This window comes from Bos grunniens, chromosome 6, assembly GCF_055505025.1.
Source record: "Bos grunniens cultivar Pamir isolate PY7600 chromosome 6, Bosgru_T2T1.0, whole genome shotgun sequence".
Taxonomy (NCBI): domain Eukaryota; kingdom Metazoa; phylum Chordata; class Mammalia; order Artiodactyla; family Bovidae; genus Bos; species Bos grunniens.
The window spans coordinates 74,578,763-74,597,463 of NC_141170.1; the positions used below are offsets into that span (position 1 = coordinate 74,578,763).

An 18,701-nucleotide genomic window follows, 5' to 3' on the forward strand; every position below is an offset into this window, starting at 1 on the left:
CTCTGAAGCAGGTCACAGCATATTTCTGAGAACAAAAACTGTGATCTCCTGCCCTTTCTGCTTCCTGGGAAGTTGGTTTCTTTATTTGGCATTTGTTTAGCATTTATTTACAAAGTTTAGGTAGCAGCTGCGACTTCAGCAGGTACACAAAGCGAAGAGCAAGCTGGTTGCCAGATTCCACGAGTACAAATCAAACGTACTGCCACGTTCTGTGAGTTCTCGGTATTATGTGAAATTAAACTCAGGACTGTTAAGTTGCTCTGTGAGAAGCGGTGCATCCACTGATCGCTGCCAGCCAGTGGTCAGCATTAAAGATGACATGTGTGTCTGGCGGGCGTGCATCAGGAGTGTCTTATTTGAGAGGGGCGGGACGTGTGAGGCATTGTTGCAGGGGAAGAATGAACGGAGTAGATATTGGCTTTCTGGTTGAATTGGGCTGGGCCTCTCTAATAATAGCTCTCAGAGGGAAAGGCCAATTTGCTCTCCTGCTGTTTTCTAGAATGCTTAAATTCCTTTTTCTCAGTGGCCCAGTTATGTACCTTAAGCATATGGGAACTCAAACAACTCTCTGCCCCAAATCACATGTCCTGAGCACATTTCTAACAATGTGCCATTTTGACGGTGGAGCGGGAGTAGGGGCAGAGATTGCCCCATGGCAGCCGAGAGCGGGACCCACCAACCCCCTTGCAGAGGGACTCAGAGGAAGTTTCAGTGCCTGAGGGCGCCGCGTGTGTCAGAGCTTTGCCACCATCTGCGATGGGAGTGGGGAGCGAGGAGACCATGTGTGAATCAAGGCGGGAGAGTCTGCCTGCTTCTGGCTGGTGCATTCTTTGTTTGTTTGATTTTACTTTTTTTGGTTTAGAGAGCTAGACACAACGATAACAAATGCCTGGCCTCACTCTACAGGATAGAAGGAGGGTTTTTTTTTCTCCTCCCTCTGTTACTTCTTTCCCCATCATCTTGTTCCTCCATTGTTTCTCCAGCTTCAAACTTCCTTCCGTGACACCTAAGAATGGGATTACAAGGATCACTCCATAGATTCATATTTTTTCTTTCTCAAGATGTGTGTGAAATCACTCAACCTTGCTTTGATCTTTGGCCAGTGTTTAGTCGATTCAAGACTTCTTGTTCATTTGCACTATACACTGTATTTATAGAGAAAACAGTGAAACCAACAGGCTCTTGGCTCACTCAAACCAAAGACCATTTTATTGTTAAGGCACAGAGGAAAAGGGCAGAATGTGATGTTTGTCTTGTGGTCAGATCGTGGAAGTCTGGGGTTGGAAGGCCCACAAGATCAGATGGGAAAGGCAGTGGCAAATTTTGCTGGCCAGTTGAAGTGACTATGAACACCATCATTTTTCTCAGTCCTGTAAGCTTTTCTTCTTGTTCTAGGGACAAACAGTTTCTATTCATCTTTTTGGTTGTGATGGTGGGAAAATGTATTTGGAATTCAGCCACTTAAGCTCAGGGACTGACTTTCTGGTCACTAGGAGTGACAGAAGGGAGGGAGTTGATGGAGAGGTTTGCTCTGGAAGCAGAGGCAATTTGTTTTTATTTATTTATTCTTGGCTGGGCTGAGTCTTCATTGCTGCACAGACTTTCTCTAGTTGCGGAGAACAGGGGCTACTCTCTAGTTGCGGTGCTTGGGCTTCTCACTGTGGTGGCTTCTCTCGTTGCAGAGCTTGGGCACTAGGGCTTGAGGGCTTGAGTAGTTGTGGCACATGGGTTCGGTAGTTGTGGCTCCTGGCTTCTAGAGCACAGGCTCAGTAGTTGTGGCGCATGGGCTCAGTTGCTCTGTGGCATGTGGGATCTTCCTGGATCAGGGATCAAGCCCAGTGTTTCCTGCATTGGCAGGCAGATTCTTTACCACCAAGCCACCAGGGAAGCTCTCAGAGGTGAAATGTGAATACTGTGTGCAGACACTCTGCTGGTGAGGGAGGAAGTCAAGAAGTTCACACAGCTTTATCCCTGTCCTTCTAAAGCTCACAACATAGGGATTTGTCACTTAATTGAATCAAAACGGCAACACGATGTGGAAATTCAGAGACTGGCCCTCTCTCTGGAGCTAAGAGAAGCCAGGGGAGGACCTGGGCTGGAGGTCTCTGAAGGCTTCTGAGAGGACAGATGCACTCTTCAAAGTTCATGAAGGCTCACAAGATTGAGCCTTGTGTACAGTATAAGGATTTTTGCAAAAAAAAATTATGACTTTTCCCCACCACCTGTTTTCTCCTTGTGTGTCACCTTAAATGTTGGTCCTGTCACCTTTTAAAATGGAGCTCAAACCTATACAAGTCCCAGGATCTAGGTCAAAGCCTAATACATAGGTGATGCTCAATTAATGTCAAAAAATGTCAGTTAAATGAATGAAACTGTCTTACGGACCGTCACTCGGACTTAGGGAAGAAAGCATGGATTTTGAGGGGGCCAGTAACTAATTATCTTTTTCTTTTTTGTGTTGAAAATAATTTTAAAGGTGGAGATGTACTGCATGTAACAGCTACCATCTTGAGTGCCTCATGTATGTGTGGTACTTATAGTCTATCAAACTTGGTCTCACAGCAGCCATGCAAGGGAGTTTAATCCCACTTATTGTAGATATGACAAAACTGAGGCTCAGAGATGATGTCACTCTCTGGTGGCACATATCGAGGGGTTGGCATAGCGAGTGTTTGCTCTCCTGTCAGTCTGATCCCCACCTGTGCTCTGTCCCCATTCCCCACCATCTCATGTTAATGCTTCCAGCTGATTGGAAAGTCAGTCTTTTAAACACAGGAATAAATGAAATGAGGGAATTTTATTTCCCATCAGATTTCATCTCTCTTAGAGAGATTTATGTCCCTGGATTGTATTTTCATGGAGCCTTTTTATGAGCAGCGAGATTTATAGGTGATAATCAATAGAACGCTGAGCTGGGTTCCTGTTGCACGTGTGTTCCTTTCACAAAGAGCAGGTAGGGCGTTTCGGGGAAGAGATGGTCTTTGTGGTTCCCAGGCAGCCTTGCTGAGCTGACACTAGTGGCAGGAGGAGGAGGGAGATGGAATCCACACTAGGAGAGATGCTCGGGAAATAGTAGGGGGCCAGATCTATATTTGGAGAAGGCAAACCGTCATAGGAGGCCCATCTGTCAGGAGAGAGCATAATTCTCACACCAGAATCTCCATGCATGTGCTGTTGAAAATGGATGCCCATGGAGGAAGGCCCATTTGGAGCTGGGTACATCCTAGAACACATGAGGGACCTGAACGTGAATTACTTTTGATGTCAGACTGTATCCAGCAGAAATAGATGAAGCTGGAATGCCCAACCCTGGATACCCACGCAGTTTGCTCAGAGGGTATATGCAGTCACACAACCCATGTGTGTTCATGTGTCTGATCTTGTATTGTTGATATCCTCCATTTATGGGGTATTTTCTTGCCCATTTGGGGATGCTTTGTTTAATGTCTGCAGGGCTAAGTATCCAACCAAGGCACCATCTGGCACCAGGGCTTACGGTCCTTCTTCTCCTCGGTATGTCTGAGGTTGCTTTCAGTATACATGGAGACCAGAAAACCTTCAAAAGGCAAACGAATGAATTGCTAATTATGAGATTTGAGGATATTGAGAGAGCACTGCTATAATTCAAATATGGTCCTTCCAAATCCCAGATCCTTTCAACTATGGTCATAGAGGTCACTGGTTCCTAAACTTTGAAGAGCCTCAGTCGTGTGGGGAGTGAAGTAAAAATACAGGTGATCTAATGCAGGGCTTGTAATCCAGACATGCAGGTTTGGAAAAGGGCTGAAGGACCTCAAGGTTGGAGACCTTCCAGTGTGATGGCTGAGTCTTCTGCTTTTTTGTGAGGACTGAAAGGGGGTCACCAATGTGAGCTTGGGGGTGCGCCTGGGTGCACGTGTACTTTGGGGCCTGGAGCCAGCACAGGCTGCTACCTCCACTGCCTCCGTGGCTCCTATCTCAGGAAAAAGCAAGCAGTAGGCATTTTCCTTCTTTACTGTGGGATTCCGGTGCTGCCACCCTTTCTCTGAATCTTAGGAGCTCTCCTGTATGTGTACTATGGAGCCCACTAAACTTTCATCAAGTCATTCCAGTATCTGATGGCTAGGAGCATCTGTGGTCGGATGTAATTATCACCACGCCATGTTTTTGTTCTGGGAAAGATTGAGGGCAGGAGGAGAAGGGGATGACAGAGGACGAGATGGTTGGATGGCATCACTGACCCAATGGACATGAGTTTGAGCAAGCTTCCGGAGATGGTGAAGGACAGGGAAGCTTGGCATGCTGTAGTCCCATGGGGTCACAGAGTTCGACACGACTGAGCGACTGAATAAACAACAAAATGTTTTTGTACTTGTGCTTTCCATCACTTTTCTTATTCCAATGTCATAATATCCTCCTTCTCTTCTTTGCTTTTGTCCTTCATTCTTCTCTTATTTCCCCCCCCTTCCTCCCTCCCTCTTTCTTTTCCCTCTTTCCTTTATTCTTTCCTTCCACTTATCTTAAGATAAAGAAATCAGCACAAAACTTAGTATTTGCAGAAGCCTCCGTAGAGTTATTTCCATCAGCCTATTTGTATTATATATACGGGCGTCACTTGTGCATTTGTATTGGCAGCGTGCGCTTGTAAACGCTGCCATAAAGTCGGTTCTTCCATCCAGGATGGGAATGGAGTTGTTAAAGACAGTTGATGAGGTGGCATCTGTTGGCCAACAGTTTTATGCTGCAGTAGCTCTGAGCAGATAACATTAATAGGAATCACATTTGAAAGTTGTAAATTTGATGTAAAATACTAAATTTGACAATAATTGCATTATAAAGCAAAAATTCTATTTATTAAAGGGCTCCCGTCTCTGTCTCTCCTTCATGTGAGGGGCTCTGAAATTCTTGCTCATACCTGCCCCTAGCAATTATCATGCCGTCTCTAAAATTCTGTTTTATTTTTCCATTTTCATAACAACTACATTATGATGTGACATATTTTTTCCAGATATTTTGCTTGAATAAATAAATAGGATATTAAATTCAACTGGGGTATTAGATTATAAATTAGTTCTGTAATAGGCGTCATAATGTTATTTAGATTTTCAGTTTACACAGACCTTGTAGCAACTCCCCAGAGCTATGCTACAGAATTAGAAGTAGATAGAAGTTGATGTAAGAAAATTGGTTTTTGTAATATGCTGATGCCAGTGGAGTTGTGCTGTGTGTAAAGGTATTTAAATGGAACGTTCCTACTTACTTCATTGTATAGACAAAAGATTGATAATGATTTCAGTGATTGATTTGTTGGTGCTAATATTGGCTGTAGATGAAACAGAAATGTTTCTGTCCTAAATTAAAATTGTATTTACATATGAAGGTTAAAAATCAAGTGGTAAAACACATATCATCCGTCCCATGGCTGGATGTTCCTCTGTAATCTGATATCATAATGTGACATAACTTCTTCGTACAGCTTCTTCTTGGTGATCAAGTTAGTTTTTTCAATTATATTTCCCATCAAGGAAGATACCCCACTCAGGAACACTGTGTGAGAACTGAAATTACTAAAACGGGGATATAACCTTACTGAAGTCATACCTGTCACATACCAACGGGAAAACATGGACGTTTAATAGAAAACGTCATCAGCCAGGTGAGTGCCAATGGCGAATTATCGAGAGCATCTGGGCAGCAAAAGGAAGTTTTCTTTGCAGTGGGTGCTTTCATAACTCTAAACCAGGGGTTGGCAAACTACAGTAGGGACAAAACAAATCTGGTCTCCTTCCTGTTTTTTGAATGGTTGAATAAAAATAAAAAAGATAAATAATGCTTCATGACACATGGATGTTATCTGAGGAACTTCCCTGGTGGTCTAATGGTTAAGACTCTGCCTTCCAATCCTGGGGGTGCGGCTTTGATCCCTGTTCGGGAAACTGGGATCCCACATGCTACAGGATGTGGCCAAAAATAACAATAAATAAATAAATAATTTTTCTAAAAAAGAAAGTTAAATGAAATTCAGTTTCAATGTAGATAAATAGGGTTTTATCAGAACACAGCCATGCTTATTTGCTTACATAATACCTGTGACTGCTTTTACACTAGGGTGGCTTATTTGAGTAGTTCATATAAAGACCAAATGGCCGGCAAAGCCTAAAACAGTCATGATTTGGCCCTTTATAGAAGTTTGCTGAGCCCTGCCATAAATCAAAACCAGGGTAGACAGCTGTGTTCTCACCGTTTCAGAAAGCCCTGGACTTGGGGTTGGGGATTGATGAGGAAGTGGGTATCTTCTGCTTGGGACTTCTGTTTACTAGTGAACAGTGGTGCTAAAAGGAGAAAAAGAGCTAACAAATGAGGAAGATTGTACTTCTGGGCCTTAGTTTAAAAAAAAAAAAGCCAAGTGTAAAATCAATCCAACTAACTTCTATAGTGTTACCAAACTGAACTTGGGCCTGCTCGCCCACTGTGTAGCAAAGTTAATTTACTGACACCAGGGTACAGTGAAGGGAATTACAGCATTTACTGCAGCTTCCAAGCAAGGAGAAAGGGCAGCTAAATTTCCCATGGCTTGCAGGGAAAGGCTTTTAAAGGTATTATTTGAGTTGAGGTTGCAGGGGGCATGATCTTCTTCTGATTGGTTGGTGGTGAGGTAACAGGGTGGTATTTTGGGAATATTAATCTTCAACCTTCTGGTTCCATCCACTTTGAGGTCTACGTACTTAGAGTCATCATCCTTCACCAGGGCGGGGTCTTACTTCTTACAGAAAAACTGAAAGCTATGTTTCAGAGTGTTATGTAGATCCCTTGAGGAGGAGCTGGAACTCTGTTTTATCACTGAACTATTATTTCTTGACTACTTTTCCTTTGCTCCTGCATCCCTCACTTCCATAATTAGTATTAATAACTTTTGAATCTGCTCTTTGGAACTCAGGGAAGATCTGGGGGACTAAAGATTTTTCTACAAACAAGAAATGGGGGATATAGAGGGGCTTTTGGACCTGGAAGGGCCCTGCTGTGGATCCTGCTGTGTTTCAGTTTCCCCTTTTCTTTGCTACTCCCAAAGGGAGCAGGGGGTAGGACAAGAAAGAGAATAAAGTTTTGGAAATATAAGTTAATCATAAACTCAGCAGGGGAACTCGATTTTAGGGGGGCTCAGTTTCAGCGTCCTGTGCCGTGCTCAGTCATGTCTGACTCTTTGCAGCCCTGTGGACCATAGCTCACTAGCCTCTGTCCATGGTATTTTCCAGACAAGAATACTGGAGTGGGCTGCCATTTCCTACTCCAGGGGATCTTCCTGACCCAGGGATCAAAATGGCATTTCTTGCATTGGCAGGTGAATTCTTTACCACTATTCTTTACCACTGGGAAGACCAATATCAGTTTCAACTATGATTAAACATTTCCTACTGGGATAAACTCAATTCCAAGTTTTTGGAATTTTATCTGAATACCAGAAGACTGGTACCATACGGGACTTATGAAAGTGCCCCAGGAGCACAAAGTCTATTTTAAAGTCTTGTCAACCCTATGGCACTAGTGGAAGGCAGCCGTGGGGTGGCCAGTCCAGACCTGGCCCAGTAGTCTCTGCCCCTCACCAGCCCTGACATTTTGGAAGAATCTTGTTCTGTCTTAGGCCCCAGTGTCTTCATATGTGAGTTGAAGTGGTTTATCTCAATGACCTCTAAAGCCCTGTTTGGTTTTGAGGTGACACACACAGGGTAGCAAAGAGTTGGACACAATTTAGTGACTGAACAACAGCAGTGTCTCCTGTAATGAGAACTGTCATTAGCATAAGAAGGTCCCAGTCCCAAGAAAGGAGTCTTTTGTTTTTGGCATCTAGTAACTTCTTTTTTTGCCTCTAAAATGCTGCATTTCATTAAGGGCTCACAAGTCTTGACATGTTTGTAAAGAAAAACATGGCAGGAATTCATATGCCTTGCCTTATAACAAACATGTTGTGAATAACCTATATTTGGGTATACTTTGTCATAGGGATGCAGGCAGAGTTTGAAATTCGAGCAGTTTCTGAAACGGGATGTTTTATTCTTCTCAAGCAGATCCCAGAGTTCTTCCACTTTACACCTTGAAGGGAGTCTTTATTGGAGAAGCTGCTCTCCATTTCCGAAGAATGGGAACATTTGCATTAAATGATGCAAGAGATGCCATTGTAATTTCATGAGAATTACTCTTTCCAATGAATGTTAGATTAAGAACCAAGTAAAATCCCTTGAAAGTGGCTGGAAGATAAATTAGAGCTGAGCTGCAGTTAGGTAGAACTAAATTTTATTCCTTCCCTTTAAAATGGTTTTTAATTGATTTGGCATACTTTTTAAGTTAATAATGAATACTGTACCTGGGTCTGCATGATCACTCCTGTGAATTAGATCTATTGCGCTTGAAACAGCTTTCCCTTGCAGAGGACAGTGATTTTAATGAAGCGTCTTTGCTTATTGCACGGATGGAAATGTGGTTCATGGTGGTTTCAGACAGTTCTCTAATTAGCAGTCCAGTCTGTTCCCCTGAATATTTTCCCTCAAACAGTATGGAAATGTAGACAGGCAAGGTGCTTTATCATAATGCCGGGAGTTCTCCCCCATTTTGTAGGAGACCATGAAAATTCGTGTAGATCTTGGAGACCTTTTGTGTGTGTGTGATCTTTTTTAATTTTTTTCTTAAATTGGATAAATCCAGAGACCTTTAAAAGTGGTAGAAATAGGTAACTCTGAAATTTAAAAAATGGCTTTTATGTTAGAATAATGAATTTCACTGTTTGGGGCGGTTGTAGACAGGGTGGGGGGCATTAAGTTCCTAAATTAGAGTCTAATGATCAAATTTCGGTGTGTCGACTTGTAATATGGGTACAGGTGGGAATCTTATGTCTTTTACACTTGTGGCTTTTATGCTTACTTGTGGGGATGGAATCTTCTCAGTTTCTTCATCGTCATCATTATTTGAGCACGAGATGGGTGCTGGACCATGTTTAGAGGCCATGGCTTTGTTTAAAGGTCAGTGTTAAGGCCAACATGGAAATAGTTGCCATGAAAGGATGAGCCAAAGCCAGACCTTCCTGAGAAGTGAAAATATAAAGAATGGGGTCTTCCCATTGATTCACGGAGTGAGTGAAAAGAAATGGAGAAAATATAGAAGGAGAGAGGAAAGGAGAAAGACTAAATTTTGAAGATTACAGCATCCTGGGAGAAAGAAGCTAATAATTCAACACATTTCTATTCTACATAGGCTATTTGGTCACTATTAAGTAGTTTAAGAAAACGATTGATCTGAATATTGATGTAAAATGATAACTACCACTACAATATATTGAAGACTCACTGTCTTCCAGGTGCCAGGCTAAGCATTGCACGTAGAATGATCTAATTTGGCTGCTATTATCACTCTCTGAGCTAGGTATCATTACTTTTTCCATTTTTAAGATGAGAAAACAGAGGCACAGAGAAATTCCCATCAATCAGCTTCATATGACTAGAAAGTGATAGACTAAGGATTTTAAAACCCTGGAAAAATGACTCCAAACCTCATGATAGTACGGATTCTGAAGAGGAAATTGAGTTCACTGTTTAAAGGTGGAGAAAGAATTGTGCATTGCCTGAACTCAAACCAAGGAAGTCAGAACTAGGGCTGAATTGAAGAGCTGCTGGCTCCCATAATGCACTTAAAGCCCTAACCGCTGCCTGCTCTCTTGCTACCCAACTGTAATTAAAATTATCATACAGTATAATGATTTCTAATACATTTCAGAACAAATCACCATCTTATATCTGACATGTTGTTAATGTTTACTACCATAATTACTAATTTGAAATATAAGGCAGCAATTTTTATTAGTGTTTGGTTATGTATAATTATGTCAAATATGAGACTGCAATTTAGATTGAACTGTATTAGCAGCGATCATATAAAGTGATTATACTGTATATTTGACACCCTGGATATTTTACGTTTCTATAGATTTTTTTTTCCACTCTAAACCATAAAGAATTAAAGATCATCCAAAGGTTATTTATAATGCTTTTCATTTAAAGAGTTTGGAAATATAAATGCTAAAACTGAGATGTACTGAATTGCAGTTTAACTGAGAGGGATGGAAACTGCCTATCAATGAACATGTGTGATGTGCCAGACCCTCTGCTGGGCACTTCACACAGCTAATTTCTAATCCTCACAATGAATATGCTATTTTCCTGACCAAAAACCAGGGCCCAGAGAATTAAGAGATGTTATTAATCTAGTGAATGGTGCAGCTGAATTTCAAGTTCATGATCTTTTTGGAAGCTTTTTAACCTGGGTGGTTAAAAAAGAGATCATTTTATGGAAGATTATTGTTAGAATGTGCTTTCCTGTAAACTTAGCAGTATTTTGTATTTAATGAGATGTTGTATGTGATGTATATGATCCTTCCTTATATATTATCTCATTAATTAAGTTTTATTAGGTCCACTTTTGAGCTGGGGAAACTGAAACTCAGAAGTTTAAGAGTTTTATCCCAGTTTGCACAAGTTAGCATGAGAAGAGCCAGGATTTGAATCAGGGACTTCTGGCTTAAGTGCTCCTGTTTTCTCTGGTTAGATGGTTATCTGCTTCCTTGTGCTTACCACAAACCCTTTATTACAATAGATCTTGAGTTCTTTTTGTGATGCTGCTGATGACGTGTGATGATGACGGCAGCTAAGAGAGATCAACCATTCCCTGCTAAGCTATTTACATTTATCATGTAATTCTTCTGATATGCCTCTTTTTTGGATAAGGAAACTGAGATGTAGAGAGCTTCTCTCCCACAATGGGAGAGCCAGGGTTTGAAGAGAGAACTGTTTTGATCCCCAGATTCATTCTCTTACATGTTCATTCCCTGCAGAGATAATAGTCAAGTTATTTTTTGGGAGAAATGAGACTAATTCCTTATCTTTACCCAAGAAGACCATTTCCACTCCTGAATATGTTTGTTTGTTTGTTTTGTTACATTTTCCTAAACATTCTCTATTTTATTAACATATTTCAAATATTCAATGGTCAAAGTTTCTTTGAAAGTCAACATTTCAATGAACATTTCAAAAAAAAAAACCCCAAAAAACCACCCCCTCAATCCAGAAATATTACTTCTAGTCTCAAAGTGAAAGTTGCTCAGTTGTGTCTGAATCTTTGAGACCCCATGGACTATACAGTCCATGGAATTCTCCAGGTCAGAGTACTAGAGTGGGTAGCCTTTCCCTTTTCCAGGGAATCTTCCCAACCCAGGGATTGAACCCAGGTCTCCCACATTGCAGGTGGATTCTTTACCAGTTGAGCCATAAGGGAAGCCCAAGAATACTGGAGTGGGTAGCCTATCCCTTCTCCAGCAGATCTTCCTGACCCAGGAAATACTGGCTGCCCACTCCAGTATTCTTGGGCTTCCCTTGTGGCTCAGCTGGTAAAGAATGGACCTGCAATGCAGGACATAGGCAAATTATTTAAAAGAAATGTTTCAGATTTTAAAAACAATAAAACTATATTAGAGAGAGGAAATGGAGTAGTTACATATCTTAATTAAATCACTAATATGATTGGTGAATTTCCACTCAGTTACTCATTCACACATACTTTTTAAAAAAGACAGTGAGCTCCGATAGGGCAGAGACTGTGTCTATTTTGTTCACTATACTTTGCTGTGCATGCACGTGCTCAGGAGCATCCTACTCTTTGTGGCCCTATGGACTGTAGCTCCTCTGTGAATGGGATTTTCCAGGCTGGAATACTGGAGTGGTTGCCATTTCCTTCCCCAGGTTTGTTCACTATGCCAGATACTTAATACAGTCCTTGATATTTGGTGGAAATCCATGAACTCAAACAAATTAAGGAATCAATCAATGAAGTATAAGTATTAGTTTGTGTTTTGTCTTTTTATTTTGTTGTTCAGTATGTCCTATAGATTTTTAATCATAATCCTTCTAAATCTTGTTTATTAAACTTACAAAGTAATTGATTATTAGTGGAGAAAATTGCATCTTAACCAAGAGTGAGACTTTTGTCTTTGATTGATTCTCTAAAACTGAATCTTGCTCTTTATATTGACTCAAAGCTGAAGTAATGTACCTTTGTAAAACCAAAAACTTTTCTCTCTGAGGTCCTACTTCATAGCCATGTGCATGCTCAGTCACTTAAATTGTGTCTGACTCTTTGCGACCCTATGGATTGTAGCCTGCCAGGCTCCTCTGTCCATGGAATTCTCCAGGCAAGAATACTGGAGGGGTTACCATGCCCTCCTCTAGGGGATCTTCCCGACCCAGGGATCAAACCTGGGTCTCCTGCATTGCAGGAGGATTCTTTACCACTGAGCCACCTGGGAAGCCAGGTGGCTTGATAGCTATAGAAACTCTTTAAACAAATCTCTCCTTGCATCCATGTTTTCTTGTCTTATCTATGATACCTGTATCCAACAGAAGGGCTTCTATTATGAGTTTCTAGTCCATCAGGCTTGAGGGGTTTGCTGGCTCATCCCCACCAGCTTGACTGGCCATTCCCTTGGCCATCTCTAAGCCAGTGACTTGCCCTTGCAAGGCTAGCATTAAGAACTGGACACGGCAGAGTCTGATCATGTGTCATAACTGAGTGAGTTGGCTGGATGCTGATCCAGCTCAAAGCAGTGACCTTGGTAGATACAGGGTTCTGTCTGAGCATGGAACACAAAATCAGTTCACCTTGAAAATTAACTTGCCCTTTCAGCCAAAATGGAAAACAGAAAATATTTTGTTTATGATTGTTTTATTGGATTTTATATAGTAAGGACCTATAATGCTTGAAAGGGCAGGTTAGTTTTCAAGGTGAACTGACAAGATTTGTGATGTTGTACAGGAGGCAGTGATCAAGACCAAACCCAAGAAAAAGAAATGCAAAAGGTAAAATGATTGTCTGAGGGGGCCTTACAAATAGCTGAGAAAAGACAAGAAGTGAAAGGCAAAGGAGAGAAGGAACGATATATCCATCTGAATGCAGAGTTCCGAAGAATAGCAAGAAGAGATAAGAAAGCCTTCCTCAGCAATCAATGCAAAGAGATGGAGGAAAACAATAGAATGGGAAAGACTAGAGATCACTTCAAGAAAATTAGAGATACTAAGGGAACATTTCATGCAAAGAGGAACACAATAAAGACAGACATGGTATGGACCTAACAGAAACAAGATATTAAGAAGAGGTGGCAATAATATACAGAAGAACTGTACAAAAAAGATGTTAATGACCTAGATAACCATGATAGTATGATCACTGCCCTAGAGCCAGACATCCTGGGATGTGAAGTCAAGTGGGCTTTAGGAAGCATCACTACAAACAAAGCTAGTGGAGGTAATGGAATTCCAGTTGAGCTATTTCAAATCCTAAAAGATGATGCTGTGAAAGTGCTGCACTCAATATGCCAGCAAATTTTGAAAACTCAGAAATGGCCCCAGGAATGGAAAAGGTCCATTTTCATTCCAATCCCAAAGAAAGGCAATGCCAAAGAATGCTCAAACTACCGCACAATTGCACTCATCTCTCATGCTAGCAAAGTAATGCTCAAAATTCTCCAAGCCAGGCTTCAATAGTACGTGAACCATTAACTTCCAGATGTTCAGGCTGGATTTAGAAAAGTCAGAGGATCCAGAGATCAAATTTCCAACATCTGCTGGATCATTGAAAGAGCAAGACAGTTCCAGAAAAGCACCTACTTCTGCTTTATTGACTATGCCAAAGCCTTTGTGTGGATTGCAACAAACTGTGGAAAATACTTCAAGAGATGGGAATACCAGACCACTTTACCTGCCTCCTGTGAAATCTGTATGCAGGTCAAGAAGCAACAGTTAGAACCAGACATGGAACAACTGACTGGTTCTAAATTGGGAAAGGAGTATATCAAGGCTGTATATTGTCACCCTGCTTATTTAACTTCTATGTAGAGTACATCATGTGAAATGCTGGGCTGGATGAAGCACAAACTGGAATCAAGATTTCTTGGAGAAATATCAATAACCTCAGATATGCAGATGACACCACCTTTATGGCAGAAAGTGAGGAGGAGCTCAAGAGCCTTTTGATGAAAGTGAAAGAGGAGAGTGAAAAAGCTGGCTTAAAACTCAACATTCAAAAATTGAAGATTATGGCATCCAATCCCATCACTTCTTGGCAAATAGATGGGGAAACAGTGGAAACAGTGATAGACTTTATTTTCTTGGGCTCCAAAATCACTGCAGATGGTGATAGCAGTCATGAAATTAAAAGATGCTTGCTCTTTGGAAGAAAAGCTATGACCACGCTAGACAGCATATTAAAAAACAGAGACAGTACTTTGCTGACAAAGGTCCATCTAGTCAAAGCTATGGTATTTTCAGTAGTCATGTATGGATGTGAGAGTTGGACTAAAATGAAAGCTGAGTGCCGAGGAGTTAATGCTTTTGAACTGTGGTGTTGGAGAAGACTCTTGAGAATCCCTTGGACTGCAAGGAGATCAAACGAGTCAATCCTAATGGGAATCAGTCCTGAATATTTATTGGAAGGCTGATGTTGAAGCTGAAACTCCAATACTTTGGCCACCTGATGTGAAGAACTTACTCATTGGAAAAGACCCTGATGGTGGGAAAGATTGAAAGTGGGAGAAGTGGATGACAGAGGATGAGATGGTTGGATGGCATCACTGACTCAATGGACATGAGTTTGAACAAACTCCAGGAGTTGATGATATACAGGAAAGCCTGGCATGCTGCAGTCCATGGGATCACAAAGACTCAGACATGACTGAGCGACTGAAGTGACTGATAATGCTAGATTAAAAATATGTACATAGCAAGATCCAGAACTGTACATTTTAATCAATCAAAAGTACCTTTTGTTGTTTTTTCTTTTTTTCAAGTGCTTATAACGTCACAGATATGTATGAATAAGTCCTTTTAAGGTTCATCATGAAAAAGAGACTGCTAAATCCTTTAACCCAATTCTAAAATTGATCCCTTAAGAAAAGTTAAATATCATCATTGTTTATAGATTGGAAGATCACCACAAAGATAATTCTTTTTATAAATACAGATGGTGCCCTTATGGAAATTATATGACAGTAAGTAGATGCCAATAGAAAAAAAATGACACGTTGATTAGCTAGTAAAATAGTGTTCAGTAGAATTATGCTTCTTTGTCTAATGAATGGCTTATTTGAACTTGTGATGCCCTGTTTTCATTTTAGCTTTTAATGTGTTCCTTCAAAAACTTTTAAAATGTGAAATAATATGAATTTTATTGTCTTGAGCATAAAATGCTAATCATCGATTAGCAGTGAATCATGGCTATAAAGCTTCCACCTCTTCACCCCCTTCTCACCCCAAGCCATTCTTATGAATTGATGAAGCTGAATCAATTGCCAGCAGGTTGAAAACACAGCACTTGACTGACAGAAAAAAAAATGAGCCAATGAATATGTTATTGGCAAATTATTGATATAAAAATCTGTGCTCAGGGTATACTTGGGCAAAGCATATAGGGAGGGGCACAGTTTGTTCACTGAGTGCCTGGTGTGTGTCAGATCTTGGAAACAACCTCATATTTGGGCTCTTTTGGTGCTTTTTTCTTTTATTCTCTCTGAGCTGTATTGTATTAAAATATCAGGATGGCCAAAAAGTTTGCTTGGTCTTTTCCATAGCACCTTATGGAAAAACCTGAATGAAGTTTTTGATCAACCCAGTAACTCCTCCTCTCTCCCTCTTTTAAAAAGCATCAGTTTTTTTTTTTTTTTTTTTTAAAGAGTGCAGAGTCTTCTTATCATGGTATCAGGACATGGAGGGCATTGGAATCTTAGCATACCATTTTCCATGTTCACCACTGTTTGTTGGTGGTTGCGACGTGGAGAAATGTTGCCCAGCCTCTTCGAAATGGCATGTGAATAATCCCGTAATCAGTGTAATGTATGCTGTTATGGGAGTAATCAAGTCATTCAGCTTTGAAGTAAGATCCAATTTTTAAAAAGTGGTTGATGAATGCAGTTTCAGGTATTTAGAGGAGGCTGATGTTACCTGGACTATTTGGATCTTCTGGTTGAACAGGGAAAAAAGTACTTGAAGAAACTGAAGTGGACCATTCTAAAAATATCCCAAGTTTGGGGATAGATTTTCCTACCAGGCACGGTACGCAATTTAAGATTTTAAAATTAAACACGTCTGTGAGCTTTGGAATTTAGTATTGCCGAAAGCTGAGTTGGTTGGAAGGGAGGGGTGACGGTGGCCTCGGCCTCGTCTGAGGGAAGATTTGCTGGCTCCCTCCTCCTCACTGTGCTTTACCCAGGGCTTGGCAGGGTGGGGTCCACCTTGTTAGTCAGTCTTAACTTAAATGTTTCTTCTCCAGTGGTGCTGTCTTCCCTAAGCACACTTTCCCACCCTGGGAGCTCTCTCTTTTCCTCTTTCCTTTTTGATTTTCTTCATGTGTCTTATGGGCTTCCCAGGAGGCTCAGTGGTAAAGAATCTGCCTTCCAAGGTGGGAGACAAAAGAGAGGATGGGTTCAATCCTTGGGTTGGGAAGATCCCGTGGTGGAGGGTATGGCAATCCACTCTAGTATTCTTGCCTGGAGAATTCCATGGATAGACGAGCCAAGCGGGCTACAGTCCATCGAGTTGTGAAGAGTCGGACATGATTGAGAGACTAACCCGCGCGTACACACACACACACACACACACACACACACACGTCTATAATGCCTAGAATTTCTTGTTTCCTTGCTGGCTTCCCCTCTTCCAGGAGAATGCAAGCTCCTTGAGAGCAGGGGCTTTGTCTGGCTCTCCCAGTATCTTCAAGACCCCAAATGGTCTTTGGAGACGTGGGATGAAAGATTGATTGAAAGAGTGAAAACTCCATCTAAACCCAGGGCCTCAGGATTCTGGCTCAGCGGGTCCCCTGCCAGGTACATTTGCATTACTGACAGGTTCTAGGAGCAGCGCATCTCCCTGGCAACACACACCCCAACTCCTCCATGCTCACCTCTGGGTAAAGGCTCACCTAGCTGATCGTGTCCCCTGTCCCAAGTCAGAGGTTGCTGGTGATTGGGTGATAGGTCTGCTCAGGTTCCCAGCTTGGCCAGCAGCCGGCAGTAGTCATGCAAAATGCTGTGACTGTCCCTGCTAGTTAAGCTTCATATTACTTAAGACATCCATTTCAAAAATAACTCCGGCATCTTGGTTATGTTCTGTACTTGATTCCCATGGCTTTAGCGATCCAAATCCCATTAATGCCAGAGCCCTTGCACAAAGCCTTTTGTATTGACTTGGGTCAACTTAATCTGTGGGTTTGTGTTCCCCTCCCCCTCCTTGCAGCTTCTCAACAACTCTTGCTTTTTATTTTTCTCTCATTTACTTTCTCTCTCGCTGTAGTCCTTCCTTCCTTCCTTTCTTTCTCTTTCATCCTCCCTCCTCCCCTCCCTCTCTCCCTCCTTTCCTTCTCCTCTCTCCCTCCCCATCCCTCCCTTACTGCTCTCCTCCTGACTTTTCCCCCTGCCCAGCCACCACTTTCTTTGCCTTGGAGAGCCAGATATTGTAGGTGATTCCCTCCTCCCAAGATTGAATTCTAAGCATGTGAGGAGTCTTGGCTCCAGTTTCCTCCTTGCCTATCTCTTCAGGCTTCAGATTTATCAAGTGTACCAACATTAAGTAAGATCTTCATGAAAAGCCTCATATATAAAAATCTTCATGTTCAAGTAGGTAATTTTTGGACTAATCATTGGTGTATCAGCACCTCTCTACAGAATTTCTTTCCTTTTCTCCCCCAGCATTGATTTTCTGTTTATGAAAGTAATGCATGCTCACTGTGAAGCATTCAGATAATAAAGAAAACCTGGCCTGACTTTAAGTAGCAGGACTCCTGGTGTAGCCAGAAGAGGATTTGGCGTTCTAGAGAATAATTAACAAAACTAGTTTTAAGAGCCCATTTATTGCAGAAAATAGGGGAATTACCTGTCCTAGGGAATGAGAACTGTTCAGATGTTGCCAACACTTCCCCCAAATGTGCTGTGGTCCCAGAATAATGACTTCTTTTCTAGGAAAAGGAGAAGATGCTGTGGTCCAGTGGATAGGAAACACTGCCACCAGCTTTCTTAGTTTGCAGAAAATATGCCCAAGTCTGCCTTTTCAAAGAAAGCTATCAGACCACATCAGAGGCAAAGAGGGTATAGATTCCATATCTTTTGATTCATTTATTCTTAGAGCAAATCCACATTTCCCAACTGTGCTGATGACTGTCATGTAAGGTTTGCCAAAGGGTTCTGGGGTCAAATAATTTGGGAAACACTCATGCTGTTGTTCATATTGCTTGAAGCTATGTGATTCACATCCACATATTGCAGAACAGGAAAACCTGAAGTAAAGAGACCCATGTTGCTTCTTTTCATGTTGTTTTCTGAAACTTAATTGACTGTGGACTTTTTTTTTAAAGTAACATCTAATATTGCCTAAGGGCTTTCCAGTTGGCTTAGCCAGTAAAGAATCCACCTGCAATTCAGGACACCCTGGTTCCATCCTGGGGTGGGGAAGATCCCCTGGAGAAGAAAATGGCAACCCACTCCAGTATTCTTGCCTGGAAAATTCCATGGACAGAGGATCCTGGCAGGCTATAGTCCATAGGGTGACAAAGAGTCGGACACAACTGAACAACTAAGCATGCAAGCAGGCCATATTCTCTAAAACTATTTGGGTCAAAAAAACAAAGAAACCAAGCAAAAGCAG

General features: G+C 41.6%; 1 protein-coding gene across 6 annotated transcripts in view; it reads left to right on the forward strand.

Annotated features, from left to right (window-relative positions):
* PPARGC1A (PPARG coactivator 1 alpha) overlaps positions 1-18,701 on the forward strand; it is a 716,069-nt gene that overhangs the window by 186,798 nt on the left and 510,570 nt on the right. For 2 of the 6 annotated variants that reach the window (XM_086406255.1, XM_086406263.1), the window contains exon 1: positions 4,306-5,635. The exons of the other annotated variants lie outside the window; for them this stretch is intronic. The gene's annotated coding sequence lies outside the window, so the exon portion shown is untranslated. Of the gene's footprint in view, positions 1-4,305; positions 5,636-18,701 lie in introns of those variants that run through there. 6 annotated transcript variants of the gene reach the window in all.